Here is a 16,100-nt window from a genome sequence, read left to right on the forward strand (position 1 = left end):
GAGGAAAGAAGGGGGTGATGAAGAAGAAGGGGCAAGAGGCTTGGGTCTCTGCCTTTTATTTGGGCCATGATATAATCACATGCACCACCACACACAGGTGAGGCATGCAGGTAAAGCGCACAGATGAGGTAGACGCTGGGAATGTGTGGTGGCTGCCAAAGCAACAGATGCAGGCAGGTCCTTGTCGCCTAGGGGTGATGTCATTGCTGGATTCAGAGGTGACCATAAAGTGGGTCTGTGGTGCCAGCACCACACAAGCAACTTAACAGCACACCTGAAAGCTCTAGAACAGCAAGAGGTAAACATAACCAAGAGGAGTAGATAGCAGTCAAACTCAGGGCTGAAATCAACCAGTTAGAAACAAAGAGAAAGATACAAAGAATTAACAAAACCAAGAATTGGTTCTTTGAGAAAATCAACAAGATATATAAAACCTTAGCCAAACCAACTAAAGGGTGCAGAGAGAGTATCCAAATTAACAAAATCAAAAATAAAAAGGGGGACATAACACAGAAACTGAGAAAATTCAAAAAATCATCAGAACCTACTAAAAAAGCCCATTAACTGGAAAATCTAGATGAAATGTATGATTTTCTAGACAGATACCACAGACCAAATGAGATGGTTTGTATATGTGTGGCCCAGGGAGGGGCACTATTAGAAGGTGTGACCCTGTTGGAGTAGGTGTATCACTGTGGGTGTGGGCTTTAAGACCATCATCCTAGCTGCCTAGAAGCCAGTATTCTGCTAGTAGCCTTCAGATGAAGATGTAGAACTCTCAGCTCTGCTGGCTCCATGCCTGCCTGTATGCTGCCATGTTCCTGCCTTGATGATAATAAACTGAACCTCTGAACCTATAAGCAGCCTCAATTAAATATTGTCCTTATAAGAGTTGACTTGGTCAGAACGTCTGTTCACAGCAGTAAAATCCTAACTCAGAAAGAAGTTGGTACCAGGAGTGGGGGTCTTTCTGTGATAGGCCTGACCATGCTTTTGTTTGGAAGACTGTGGATTTTGGGACTTTGGATCTGGAAAGCAGTGGAATGCTTTAAATGGGGCTTAATGGACTTAATATTCCTAGTAGGAATATGGAAGACATTGTTACTGAGAGTGATTGAATTGTGTAGACCTGGCCCAAGAAGTTTTAGTGAAGAATTTCAATAAATGGCCTAGAGACTGTTTTGTGGTATTTTGGTGGAGAATGTGACTATTTTCTGCCCTTGTCTTAAAAGTCTGCCTGAGGCTAAGATAAAGAGACTCAGATTAATTGCATTGACAAAGGAAGTCTCAGAAACATCCATGATAGACTTTGTTCTCTGGTTAAGTCTTATGAAGAACATTTTAAACAAGCATAGCAAGTTAAATATAAAATATATGGTACTAAAGGGGCACCAGGAAGTGAAATGAAACTGAATCTTGTATTCTAGGAGATAGCAGATTAAGGGATTGGGACTTTGGGGCAAGATCATTTCCAGCTAAATTTAGATCCAGGCACAGTGGTACACACCTATAATCCCAGGAAATAAGCAAAGCAAATCTCTGAGTTCAAGACCAGCCTGGAACAGAGCAAGTTCTAGGTGAAGAAAAGCTTAAATCCAGGCTTGGTGGATCACACCTAATCCCAGTGTTTAGGAGACAGGCATGCAGGTCTCTGAGTTCAAAGTCAGTTTAAAGAGCAAGATACAGGACAGCCGAGTTTGGGCAGTGAAGGAGTTGATAACAGAGAGCTGGTGATGATATAATAGAACAAGGGGCCATGTTCAAGATCCTACAAGCAACAGAACACGGCAGCTTCAGCCATGTGGCTCTGGCTTTAAAGTCAAAAATACTGAGATAACTGATGCTGGTTAGTTTGAGCTAAGAAATTAGTGGTGATTAAGAAAAGATCAGCATCACTGAGGGGAATCTTCTGGGAAGCGTTTTCTGAGAGCACAAAGAAGCTGTGTTCCAGAGATAGCCAAGGTTGTACCTTATGCTGCATCTGTACTTGATAATGTATAAGAGTCACCCAGGTGGTACTGGCTTTGAAGACATGAAGGGGTCATGAAAAACAACTGGGGCTTAGCACTGTGAGAGACCATGGAAGGCCATTGGTGAAAGTGCGGCCTCAGTTACAGTTGATGGCCCAGGACTGAAGGGGTCATGCAAAGGAGTTGAGGCTTGGCACCATGAAGAAAGCCTATTAGAGACTATTAGTGAAGCCTAGTTGCTGTGGAAGACCACAGCATATTGGAGATGCCAGTACCATGGGATGATCACCAAGAACAGCAGCAGCAGTGGAGTGGATTAACCTGAATTTAGAGTGCTACAGAGGGCAGAGCTGGAGAAGTGATGTCAGCCCTTTGGAGGAGCCCAGAAGATCATGTGTGGATACCAGACATAGAAACAAAAAACTGTAACATTGAAGTTGCCTTGGAGACCCTAAGATGTTTGAGATGCCAGAGCCATGGGCTATCTGCTGAGGAAGGCTCCTAATAGGGAGTGGAGCCAGCCCAGGAGAAAGAAGTTTGTTGCAGTCAACAAAAATGAAAAATGAGTTGGAGATCTGAAGACTGCTTTGACATCATGGAGATGCAGTTTGGAGCTTGCCCAGCTGGTTTCCTGTCTTGCTTTGGGGGTTACAGTTAAGTGAGTGGATGAATCTCAGAAGGGACTTTTTTTTTTTTTTTAAAGATTTGTTAATTTATTTTATATATATGAGTACACCATTGCTCTCTTCAGACACACCAGAGGAAGTCATCAGATCCCATTACAGATGGTTGTGAGCTACCATGTGGTTGCTGGGAATTGAACTCAGGCCTTCTGGAAGAGCAGTTGGTGTTCTTAACTGCTGAGCTATCTCTCCAGCCTTCCAAACAGACTTTCAACTTTGGACTTTTAACATTGTTGAGACTGCGCTATAGACTCTGGGGACTTTGAAAGTTGGACTAAAATGTACTTTTTTATTATGCTATGACTAGCTATGGTCCCATAGACTCATGTGTTTGAACAAGCCTATGGGGGCCAGGGAGTGGAATGTGATGGTTTGTATATGCGTGGCCCAGGGTGTGGTACTATTTGGAGGTGTGGCCTTGCTGGAGTAGGTGTGTCACTGTGGGCATGGGCTTTAATACCCTAGTCCTAGCTGCCTGGAAGTCAATATTCTGCTAGCAGCCTTCAGATGAAGATGTAGAACTCTCAGCTCCAGCTGTACCATGCCTGCCTGGATGCTGCCTTGATGATAATAGACTCTGAACAATGTAAGCCAGCTCCAATTAAATGTTGTCCTTTTTAAGACTTTCATTGGTCATGGTGTCTGTTCATAGCAATAAAACCCTAACTAAGATACCAAAGTTAAATCATGATTAGGTAACCTATCTAAACAGTCCCATAACCCCTAAGGAAATAGAAATAGTCATTAAAAACCTCCCAACTTAAGAAAAAAGCCCAGGGCCAGAGGGTTTTAGTGAACAATTCTACCAGACCTTCAAAGAAGATCTAATACTAACACTCTTCAAAGTATTCCACAAAATAGAAACAGAAGGAGCACCACCTAATTCATTCTATGAAGCCACAGTTACTCTGATACCCAAGCCACACAAAGATCCAAAATAGAAAAAGAACTTCAGGCCAATTTCACTTTTGAATATCAATGCAAAAATACTCAATAAAATTCTCAAAAACCAAATCTAAGACACATCAAAACCATTATTCACCACAATCAAGTAAGCTTCATCCCAGGAATGCAGGGATGGTTCAATGTATGAAAATCCATCAACATAATACACTGTATAAACAAACTCAAGAAAAGTCACATGATCATCTCATTAGATGCTGAAAAGCAGTCTATTGATTCAATGCAATTCCCATCAAAATTCCAACACAATATTTTACAGACCTTAACAGAGCAATTCTCAACTTCATATGGAAAAACAAAAAACCTAGGATAGCCAAAAACGTTTCTGAACAACGTACGCACCTCTGGAGGAATCACCATCCCTGACCACAAACTGTACTAAAAAAGCAATAGTGATAAAAACTGCATGCTATTGGTACAGAGACAGACAGATTGATCAATGGAATAGAACCAAAGACTCAGAAGTAAACCCACACACCTACGGATACTTGATCTTTGACAAAAAAGCCAAAAATATAAGATGAAATAAAGAAAACATCTTCAATAAATATTGCTGATTTAAAGAAAGAAAATAGATCCATATTTATCTCAAAACTCAAGTGCATTTATGCACAAAACTCAAGTCCAAGTGGATCAAGGACCTCAATGTAAAACCAAATACACTGAATCTAATAGGAGACAAAGTGGGAAAGAGCCCCAAACTCATTGGCACAGGGGGAAATTTCCTGAACATAATAACATCAATGGCTCAGGCTCCAATATCAACAATTGATAAATGGGACCTCATGAAACTGAAAAGCTTCTGTAAGGCAAAAGACGCTGCGTCAATAGGACAAATTGGCAACCTACAGATTGGGAAAAAATCTTCACTAACCCTACATCTGATAGAGGGCTAATATCCAAAATATATAAAGAACTCAAGAAGTTAACCTCCAAAAAAAAAAAAAAAAAAACAATTAATGCAATTAAAAAAAATGGGGTACCAAGCTAAACAGAGAATTCACAACAGAAGAATCTCAAATGGCTGAGAAGCACTTAAAGAAATGTTCAAAGTCCTTAGTCATCAGAAAAATGCAAATCAAAACGACCCTCACACCAATCAGAATTCCTAAGATCAAACACTCAAGTGACAGCACATGCTGCCTAGGATGTGGAGAAAGAGGAACACTCCTCCATTGCTGGTGGGAGTGCAAACTGGTACAATCACTCTGGAAATCAATCTGTAGTTCCTTAGAAAATTGGAAATAGTTCTACCTGAAGACCCAGCTATACCACTCTTGGGCATATACCCAAAAGATGCCCCACCATACCACAAGGACACGTGCTCCGCTGTGTTCATAGCAGCCTTATTTGTAATAGTCAGAAGCTGGAAACAACCCAGATGTCCCTCTGTTGAGGACTGCACTGCCCCACGCTTTAGGGCTAAGTGCTCTGGTCTGAGGGGATCAGACAAAGGGGTCTAGCAAGAGAGAAAGTGGGGATGGAGACAAGACAGGGTGTGTGTTCAAGTCTCTAGTCTCATTTATTGAAAGGAAATCCTGGGTATTTATAAGCACAAGCAGGGGAACACAGCTGAAGACACTTTACCACGTGCACCTTGCAGCTGGGGGCACTAAACAATAAAATAAGACATGTGGGAAAAACAAGATGTTTATCAGAGTGTGCTCAGCTGTTGTAGGCTGTTGAAAACAAGCCTCTTGTCAGGGTATATGGCCTGAGATGGCTGTAAAGATGATAGCCACTTTCTGCTAGGAGTCGGCTCCCAACATCCCTCAACTGAACTGTGTTCATAGCAGCCTTATTTGTAATAGTCAGAAGCTGGAAACAACCCAGATGTCCCTCAACCGAAGTGAATATGGTTTATTTACACAATGGAATACTATACAGCTATTAAAAAATGGGGACATCATGAATTTTGCATGCAAATGTATAGAACTAGAAAATATCATCCTGAGTGAGGTAACTCAGACCCAAAAGGACATACATGGTATGTATGCACTGGTAAGTGGATATTAGCCAAAAAGTACAAAATACCTAGGATACAACCCACAGACCATAAGAAGTGTAACAAGCAGAAAGGCCCAAGTGAGGATGCTTCATTCTCACTTCAAGAGGGAAGAAAATAATCATGGTAGGCTGAGGGAGGGAAGGACCTGCATGGGAGAGGAGAGGGGTGGTGGTAGGGGGAATGGATCAGGCTTGGGTGGGGTAGTGACAGGAGAGAAGCCCAGAGGGCTGGGAGAATGAATGGAAATAAGCAGCCTTGGGGGGAGGGAGTGGGGGAACCCTCTAGAAAGTATCAGAGACCCAGGAGTTAAGAGACTCTCAGAACTCAATGGGGGTGACCTTAGCCAAAATGCCCAACATTAGGGAGAAGGAAGACTTCACTTCCAGTAGATAGACAGGACCTCAAGTGGGGTGACTAGGTTACTAACCCACAGTCAAAATTTCTGACCCAGAATTGTTCCTGTCTAAAAGAACTGCAGGGACAAAAATGGAGAAGAGACTGAAGGAAAGGCAGTCCAATGACTGGCCTAACTTGGGATCCATCTCATGGAGGGCTGGTGAGGAGGCACCAAGGCCTGACACTATTACTGATGCTATGATGTGCTTACAGATGGGAGCCTGGCAAGGATGTCGTCTGAGAGGCCCTACCAGCAGCTGACTGAGACAGATGTAGGTATTTATATCTAACCATTGGACTGAAGTCAGTCACCCCTATGGTTGAATTAAGGGAAGGACTGAAGAATCTGAAGGGGAGGGTGACCCCATAAGAAGACCAGCAGGGTCTTCCTAACCTGGACCCCAGGGAGCTCCCAAAGACTCAGCTACTAACCAGGACCATACACAGGCTGGTCTGAGACCTCTGACAGAGATCTGCCTGGTCTGGCCTCAATGAGAGAAGATGTGCTTAATCCTAGAGAGACTTGAGGCCCCAGGGAAGGGGGAGGCCTGAGGTGGGGAACACCCTCTCTGAGGCAAGGGGGAGGAGAAATAGGATGAAGAACTGTGGGAGGAGGCACTGGGAAGGGGGGGGGCAATGTAAATAAATAAAATAATTAAACAAACAAAAACCAGTTCATGTGGGCAGACGCTGGAGGTCCACCGTCAATTGGCCTCGCTGCTCTGGGACTGTGGTGAGGCAAAAATATCATAAGGATGTGGCAGGGCCAAACTGCTCACCTGTGGCCAGAGCCCAAAGGAGAGGAGAAGAAACCGTAAGACATGGACTGGAGGTATTCTACAGAGATACTTGGGTCTTCCTCTTCTTCTATCAGACAACAGACCCCAAGAAATTGGAATTTCCCCAGGAGCCTCACGCTAGGAGAAAGAAGGCTAAATCCTGGTACCAAGCAGAGGAGGCACTTGTCTCCCAGAAAGATAATTTACACTTTCTGACTACTTGTCAGTAAATCATACAGGAGAATCTGGAGCTAGGATGCTGATAGGTCAGTGACTGACAGAACCACACCACAACTAGGACTCTTGTCTTCTCCCCGCCCCCCTTCCCTTCTCCCTCTCACTCTGGCCCCACTCACTTGCTCACTCCAGCCCCGTGGTTTATTTATTTATAATATGTAAGTACACTGTAGCTTTCTTCAGACACCCCATAGAGGGCATCAGATCCCATTACAGATGGTTGTGAGCCACCATGTGGTTGCTGGGATTTGAACTCAGGACTTCCGGAAGAGCTGTCAGTGTTTGTTGGGCCATCTCTCCAGCCCCCTTGTCTTCTCTTGAAATCCCATGTCAAGACTCCAAAAATGGACTAGGGAAAAGATTGGACCTCTTTGCTCTTCCCAACGTGGCCACACAAAATAATCTTTTTCTCTGCTTTTCACTATTGCTTGTCTGGTTAAGTGGCCTTTTCAGGACATGTGTTAGCTACTTGTCTCATTGCTGTGACAAATTACCTGACAAAAGTAACTTAATGAAGGAAGCACTGATTTGGGCTCACAGCTTGAGCATGAAGTCCACATGGTAGGGAAGGCACAGATGTCAGGAGCATGAGGGTTGTGTAAGCAGTCAGGAAGCAGAGCACTATGGGTGCCGGGAAAGAGTGCTTGGCTCTTTTTCTTTTTTATGCAGTCCAGGATCCCAGCCCATAGAATGCTCACTGATCACAGTTAAGGTGGGTCTTCCCACTTTAATTAACCCAATCCTTTGCAGGCATGCCCAGAGGCTACCCTAATCTAGATAATCCTTCACAGGTATGCCTAGAGGCTTGTTGCCTGTGTTACTGTTTATCTTGTCAAATCAACAACTTTAATCGGCATAGGATCTGGATGAGCCTAGTTTGCTACAAAAACCAGGGCCCAGTGTTTCGCTCTAAAAACTCCAGTTTAAAAAAAAAATCCTCAATTCCCTTTGAAGTCACAGTTCCAACGACCTAAAGATCTCCCACTAAGCCTACCTTCCAAAGCAGAGGACCAAGCCTTTGATATACATGGACTTTAAAGGACACTTACAATCCCATGGGCATGGGAGGCTATGTCCATAGTCCCAGTGTCTTGGGGCTTCTATTGCTGAGCTAAACCACAATGACCAAAAGCAATTTGTTGAGAAAGAGCTTTATTTCATTTTATAGCTTTTGGTTCATCATCCAGGGAAGTCAGAGCAGAAACTCTGGGCAGGAATGTATGTAGAGGATATGGAAGAGAGCTGCTTACAGGCTGCTCCTCATAGCTTGCTCAGACTGCTTTCTTAGAGCTCCCAAGACTACCAGCCTAGGGTTGGCACCACCCATACTAGGCTGGGTACTCCCGTGTAAATCATTAATTAAGAAAATGTCTGGGGGCTAGAGAGATGGCTCAGTGGTTTAGTGCACTGACTGATCTTCCAGAGGTCCTGAGTTCAATTCCCAGCAACCACATGGTGGCTCACAACCATCTGTAATGGGATCTGATGCCCTCTTCTGGTGTGTCTGAAGACATCTATGGTGTGTTCATATGTATATAATAAACACCTTTTTAAAAATGCCCAACAGACTTGCCCTTATGCCAAGTCTTATAAGTGCATTTCTTAGTTCAGAGCCCTTCTGTCCCAAATAACACATGCTTGCATCAAATTGATACAAAACCAATCTGATCTGGCATTAACTAAGACCCAAGCAACTGGGTACATCTGCGAGGGATTTTTATTATTATTATTATTAATTAAATCATTTGAAGTGAGAAGATCCACCTTTAATCTTGGTTTCACCTCCTGATGGCAGCCTATACTCAGGACATGGAAGAAGGAAACTTTCTCTCTTTGCCTGCTTGTTCTTGGTCTTGATGGTAAGTCCATTCCTTCACTGACAGTAGAGACCACTTCTTCAGGATTTTGGAAAATACTGAAGATGATCTGAGACACCCAGCCTCATGGACTGAGCACCTATAGGATTCTTGTGTTGACCTTTCATTGGTAGGCAGCTATGGTTGGACTAGCTGCACCATAGCCTACAAGAAATAATTCTATAAATCCCATACACATGTATATTTATTTATTGTGACTGACATAATTTATATAAGAACAGAACTTATATAATGTATAATACATACATATGTATATATATGTATAATGTATATACACATGTATGTGTGTATATGTATATGCATATGTATATCTATACATTAAATATATGAGAATGCACACATACACACATATATAACACATATACTTTATATAAGTTCTATTTCTCTAGATAACTCTGACTAATACAAATTTTGGTACCAGAAGTGGTTCTAGAGCAACAGAAGTATAAGGATGAATTTTTAAAGTATCTGGAATAGGCTTCCCAATTTGTCACTATCTACAGTTACTGAAGGTTCTCCTGGAAGCTTGGGAGTACTAAAAGCCCATAGTATGAATATTTCACAAACTTAAGGAGACAAATGCATTTGATTATCCTGATTCACTGATTGTGAAAGGCAAGGGTCTTGGTCAGTCTATATATACAACTTGACAAGTTGTGGAAAAACAAAGAAAATGATTATGCTGGTCCATTACTCCTAGCATCTTGGGATTAGTTGGCAAAGCAAAAGAAGGAGCTCCGTGATTAAATTAATCAACTTCCAGCATCTCAGAACCCAGTGAAGGACAACAATGAGTGCTGTGATGAAACTGACCGACTCCAGATGCAGATGAGCAGTCTAAAGCTAGCTTGCTTGCTTGCTTGCTTGCTTGCTTGCTTCCTTCCTTCCTTCCTTCCTTCCTTCCTTCCTTGCTTCCTTCCTTCCCTCCTTAACATTTTTATTGATTCTCTGGGACTTTCACATCACGTACCCAATCACACTCACTTCCCAGTCCTTCCATGTCCAGCCCCTACCTTTGAGACCATCCCCAAAAGATAAAGGTTAGAAAAACAGATTTTTTAAAAGTCCTATGCATTTATACTCACTGGAGCACGATCAAACTCTCGGTGGCCTGCCCCTAAATAGAACCGGGTCCTTCCTTTTCTGCACCCTCACCAGAAGCCATCAATTGTAGAGACCTACGCTTCAGCATCCCCGTAATACTTTTAAAAAGAGTTCTCTTCTTCGGCTTCCTGTCTAAGCTGTTACTTTGGGGAGTGAGGGGTGGGGCTGTCACAAAAGCCTTCCCTGTTTCTCCCTCTTGTCTGTGCATCTGCAGTCATTGATAGCACATCAAACGTAGCTTTCTTGTTCTTACAGCAGGGGCACAGATCACGGGCCTCCACATGGTTTCTGGTTACAGTACACACCACCAAAAGGACTCCCAGCTGCAGAAGGACAAGGGACCCAGACAAGGCCCTCAGCAGCAGCACGGGCCCAGACATCACTATGGCCTCAGGTGTCAGTGAAGGCCACCAATATCAATATGTCCCCTCAGCAGCAGCAAGGCCCAGGAATATCAACATGAGTTCAGGCAGAGGCCCAGACCATGGATACCGGCATGGTCTTCAGTGGTAACACGAGCTATATACATCAACACAGATCCCAGCTGCACTAAGACCATGGACCCAGGCATGGCCCTTGGCGGCTACAGCACAGACCATGGACATCTGCATGACCTTCACTGGTAACATGGGTGGGGCCATGGACATCAACATAGGCCTTGTCAGCAGCTTGGACTTAGACATGGCCCTTGGAGGTAGCACTGACCTAGACATCCTGGCCTCAGGTGGTAGCACAGGCCACAAGCATCTGTACAGTCTCAGGTGCAGCACAGCCCACAGACAACATGGCTTCAGGCTGCGGCTTAGATCATGAACTTCTGCACAGCATTCACCAGTAACCATGGACAGTAACACAGATCCAGATGTGGCCCTAGGCGGCAGCAGGGACCCAGACATTACTATGGCCTCAGGGGGCAGCACGGGTCACTCACATCAATATGGCTCCTGTGGCAGCAGGGCCCATAGACATCAATGCAACCCATCCGGCAGCGTCCTCCTTCATCTAAAAGTTTCTAAATGTGCCCTGGAAAAGAGTCAGCTCTTCAGCACCTGCAGAGCTCAATTTTCAGAAAATCAAACTGTAGCCCTTATTAGGTTGACTGAATTACAGAGGAAAAAAAAATGAATTCTTAGCTTTAGAAGGTGTCAGTGATTAGAGTAAGGGCATTAACTGGTAAAGAATGGGATCCTGTAACTTGGAATGGAGATGTGTGGAAGGACCAGATTGAAGTGAGAACTCTGAACTCTCAGATTCTCAAGGGTTTGTCTCACCTGAGGAAGTAGTCTCTCCAACCTCAGCAGAAGATTTACTCCCACCCCCAACCCCTGGAATACTGCTTTTCCTGTCTTTGACTGAGGAAATTAATCCTTCATTATCAGCTAACCCAGCAGTGACTTTCTCTGAAGGAGATGTAAGTAGGTTCCTAGAGGGGAGGAAGTCCATGAGGAGGTGCACCACAGTATTAAGGAGCTTAGTGAGTTCCCTGATACATGCAAGCAGAAGTCTGGGGAATATGGGTGGGAGCGGATTTTAATAAGCATCTGGGATAATGGTGGAAGGAACATAAAACTGGATCAGGCTGAGACTATTGATATGGGTAGAGACTCTAGGTTTAATATGAAGGCTCACAGTTAAAAAAAGAGGGGGAGGTGTCAAAAGTTTGAGTAGTTGGCTGAAGCATTTGTCAAAAGATGGTTGAAATTGAGCTGGTTATGCTCGATAGCCCTTGGCTTAGTGTTGATGAGGGGATTTTAAGGCTCAAGGAAATTGCAATGCTAGAGTAGACACACTGTGTAAACGCAATCCTCCACTATGGAAGGCTGAGAAGACATGCCCTTCAGTAATCATATAAGACAAAATGGTGAGGGGCACCAGCACATTTGAAGAGCTTTGTTGTCATGCTTTCCTTGTGTCAGACTTTAAGGTTGGAGACACTGCTGCTCTGTTGGATGAATTAGACTCAAAGGGTTCATTGGGCCTGGAAGTAGCACTGGCCAAGGTGACAGCACTGACTGGCCAAGGCAGCACAGGCAAAGGGATGTCCGTCATGGCCTAACTCACAAAGAACAGCACAGGCAAAGGGATGTCCACCATAGCCTAACTCACAAAGAGCAGCACAGGCAAAGGGATGTCCGTCATGGCCTAACTCATAAAGAGCAGCACAGGCAAAGGGATGTCCGTCATGGCCTAACTCATAAAGAGCAGCACAGGCAAAGGGATGTTTGTGGTGGCATGACTTAAATGCACCTTTGGCACTGGTAATCAGTCATGGTGTTTTCAGGCATGAAACAGATAAAAAGCATACTGCATTTTTGTTTGAACTGTATAAGCAGAAACAAACAAAATAAAAAACGAAAGAAAGGCTACATTGGATTGTGGCAGAAAGAAATCTCAGCCTGTAAATCAGTTTCCAGACTTGAGCCAGTTTGCAGAATTGAATGAAAAGAGAGCAAGGTTCTCCTTAGGAAGGACCTTGATAAAATACCTAAGAGTCGTACTGCTAGGCTTTCTCTGGTCTTTCCCTAGAGAGACCTACTGCCTTTTACAAGGATAGCTGTAAAGTGGAGGGAAGGAACAATCAGCCTTTCCAGGGTCTATTGGATACCGGTTCTGAATTGACTCTGACTCCAGGACATCTCAAGAAACAATGTGGTCCATCAGTTAAAGTGGGGGCTTATGGAGGCCAGGTGATTAATGGAGTTTTGGCTGAAATCTGACTCAAAAGAGGTTCACCGGGTCCCCGAACTTCTCCTGTGGTTATTTCCCCAGTCCTAGAATATATAATTTGGACATACTTAGAAATTGGCAGAATTCTCACATTCTGACCTGTTGACTGAGGTTTGGAAAGGCTATGGTTGGAAAGACTAAATGGAAGCCTTTAGAGTTTTCTCTACCAGGGAAAATAGTGAATCCAAAGCAGTATTGCATCCCTTGAGAAATTGCAGAAAATGGTGTCACCATCAAGGACTTGAAGGATGCAGGGGTGGTGCTTCCCATCACATCTCCCATTAACTCTCCTATCTGGTTAGTGCAGAAGACAGATGGATCATGGAGATTGACAGTTGACTATCAAAAAGTCAAACAAGTAGTGATTCCTATGCTGTAACAATGTAGCATTCTTAACTGAGAAGATTAGCACATCTCCTGGTAGATGGCCTGGTATGTTATATGCAGCTATTGATAGAACAAATAGATTTTTCTTTGTACCTGTCTATAAGGACCACCAGAAGAAATTTGCTTTCAGCTATCAAGGTCAGCAATACACCTGTACAGTATTACCTCAAGGATATATTAATTTTCCTCCCTGTGTCATAACTTAGAAAGGATTTTGATTATCTGTCTCTTTCACAAAATATTACATTGGTGTACCATATTGATGACATTATGCTGACTGGACCAAGTGAGCAGGAGGTTCCAGCCACTTTTGACTTGTTGAGGATAGGAAATAAACTCCAAAATTCAAGGGCCTCTACCTCACTGAAATTCTTAGGGGTCTAGTGGTTTGGGACATGCAAAGGTACTTTTTCTGAGGGAAGGATAAATTATTGCATGTGGCCCCTCCCACCACCAAAAAGAAGCACAGTGTTTAGTGGGTCTATCTAGATTCTGGAGACAGCATGTTCTTCACTTGGGTGTGTTACTCAGACCCAAATACCAAGTGACATGGAAAGCTGCTAGCTTTGTGTGGTACTTGAGGTGTCAGTGGCAAATAGCAAGGATGCTGTTTAGAGCCGTTGGCAGGTCCCTATGGGTGAATCATAGAAGGGATCTCTGGGATTTTGGAGCAATGCACAATAATCATCTCTAGACAACTATTCTCCCTTTGAAAGATAGCTCTTGGCCTGCTACTGGGCCTTGTGAAAACTAAATGTTTGACAATGGGCCACCAAATTACCATTAAAACTGAGCTGCCCATCACAAGCTGGGTGTTATCTGACCCACCAAACTATGAAATAGGATGTGCACAGGACCAATCTATTATCAAATGGAAGTGGTATATACGTGATCTGGTCCAAACAGGTCCTGAAGACACAAGCAAGTTGTATGAAGAAGCTTCCCAAATGCCTAGGGTTTCTACTCCTGTTACAGTGTTCTGTCTTTTGCCAAGAATGTACCTATAGCCTCATGGGGTGTTTGACTGAGAAAGAGGAGACTTGGGTCTGGTTTACTGATGGGTTTTTCATTTTATGGAGGTACTACCCAGAAATGGACAGCTATAGTACTACAACCCCTTTCTGGGAGAACCCTGAAAGATACGGGTGAAGAAAAATCTGCACAGTGGGCAGACCTTCAAGCAGTACATTTTGTCATTTGGTCATACATACATTGACAATGGCCAGATGTGTGACTGTTCACTGATTCATGGACTGTAGCCAATGTATTGGTTGGGATGGTCAAGGGCTTAAATGAAGTATGATTGGAAAATTGGTAAGAAAGACATCTGGGGAAGAAGTATGTGGATAGATCTCCCCAAGTGGGTTAGGATATAAAGATACTAGTATCCATATAAATGCTTACCAAAAGGTGACTTCAGCTGAGGAGGAGTTTAGTAATCAAGTAGATAAGATGACCCATTCTGGGGAGAGTCGGCCTCTTTTCTCAGCCATCCCTGTTTTTGACCAATAGGCCCATGAGCAAACTGGCCATGGTGGCAGAAATGGAGGTTATGAATAGGCTAGATAACATGGACTTCCACTCACCAACAGTGATGGTACCACTCCCTGGGGTGACCAGCCAGTGACCTGGTAGCAGATTGACTACCCTGGACCACTTCTTCCAAGGAAAGGACAATGTTATGTCCTTACTGGAGTAGATACTTATTCTGGCTATGGATTTGCCTTTCCTGGATGTAATGCTTCTGCCAAAACTACCATCTGTAGACATACAGAATGTCTTATCCACTGTCATGGTATTCTACACAATATTGTTTCTAACCAAGGAAATCAATTTGCAGCCAGAGAAGTGCAACAATGGGCCAGTGATCATGGAATCCACTGGTCTTACCATGTTCCCCACCATCCTGAAGCAGCTGGTCTGATGGAAAGATGGAATAGCCTTTTGAAGACAATTACAGTGTCAATTAGGTGGCAGCAGCCTGGAGGACTGAGGCAGAGTTCACCAAAAGGAGGTATATGCTTTGGATATATATGGTATTGGAATATATATCTAATATATGATATGGTTCCTCCCATAGCTAAGATCTACAGGTCCTAACTCACTATTACACCTTAGTAACCCACTAGGAAGATTTTTGCTTCAGGTTCTCATGACTTTAATTTCTGCTGGCCTAGAAGTGTTGATTCCAGAGGAAGGAGTACTCCTTCCTGGAGCCACAACAAACATTATTCAACTGGAAGCTCAGACCTCCCCCACTTAACATTTTGGGGTTCTGGTACCATTAAGCCAACAGGCTAAGAAAGGAACAGTGTTAGGAGGGGTGATTGATCCAGATTACCATGGGGAAATTGGATCACTTCTGTACAATGGAGGTAGGAAAGATTATGTCTGCATTGAGGAGTTCCTTTAGGAGGCTCCTTGGTATTACCATGTCTGGTGATTAAAGTTGGAAAGTACAACAACCTAATCCAGGCAGCATGACAAAGGGCACAGACCTTTCAGGAATGAAGGTATGGGTCCCTCCTCCAGGAAAAAACCAAGAGCTGCTGAAGTGCTTGCAGAGGGTGGAAAAAATACAGAATGGGTAGTAGAACAAGGTAGTTATAAACGCCAGATAAGGCCACATGACCAGGTGCAGAAACAAGGATTATAATTGGCATAAATATTTCTCTCATATTTTGTTAAGCATGTGTTTGTACATATATTTGTGCTTTCTTTCCTCAATTTCTTTACCATGTTATGTAACATCAATGAAGAGAGTATCAGTGTTTATAATAAGTAAGTTTGAGATACTAAAAGAGATAATACCATCTATTCTAAAATTTATAATGTGTTTGTGATTATATGCGGAATAGTTATATCGTGTTAGGTGTAATTATGGTTTAAATATATAATGCATTTGTAATTAATCATATGTGGGATAGTTTTTATCATGTTAGACATAATTATTACCTAGTTATTGTTTT

General features: G+C 43.2%; 1 long non-coding RNA gene across 2 annotated transcripts in view; it reads right to left on the reverse strand.

Moving 5' to 3' along the window:
- The window catches only part of LOC143441892 (uncharacterized), a 29,807-nt gene that overhangs the window by 10,976 nt on the left and 2,731 nt on the right, over nt 1–16,100 (reverse strand). The gene's annotated exons all lie outside the window — the stretch shown is intronic.

The sequence above is a fragment of the Arvicanthis niloticus genome, chromosome 4, assembly GCF_011762505.2.
Source record: "Arvicanthis niloticus isolate mArvNil1 chromosome 4, mArvNil1.pat.X, whole genome shotgun sequence".
NCBI classification, from domain to species: Eukaryota; Metazoa; Chordata; class Mammalia; order Rodentia; family Muridae; genus Arvicanthis; species Arvicanthis niloticus.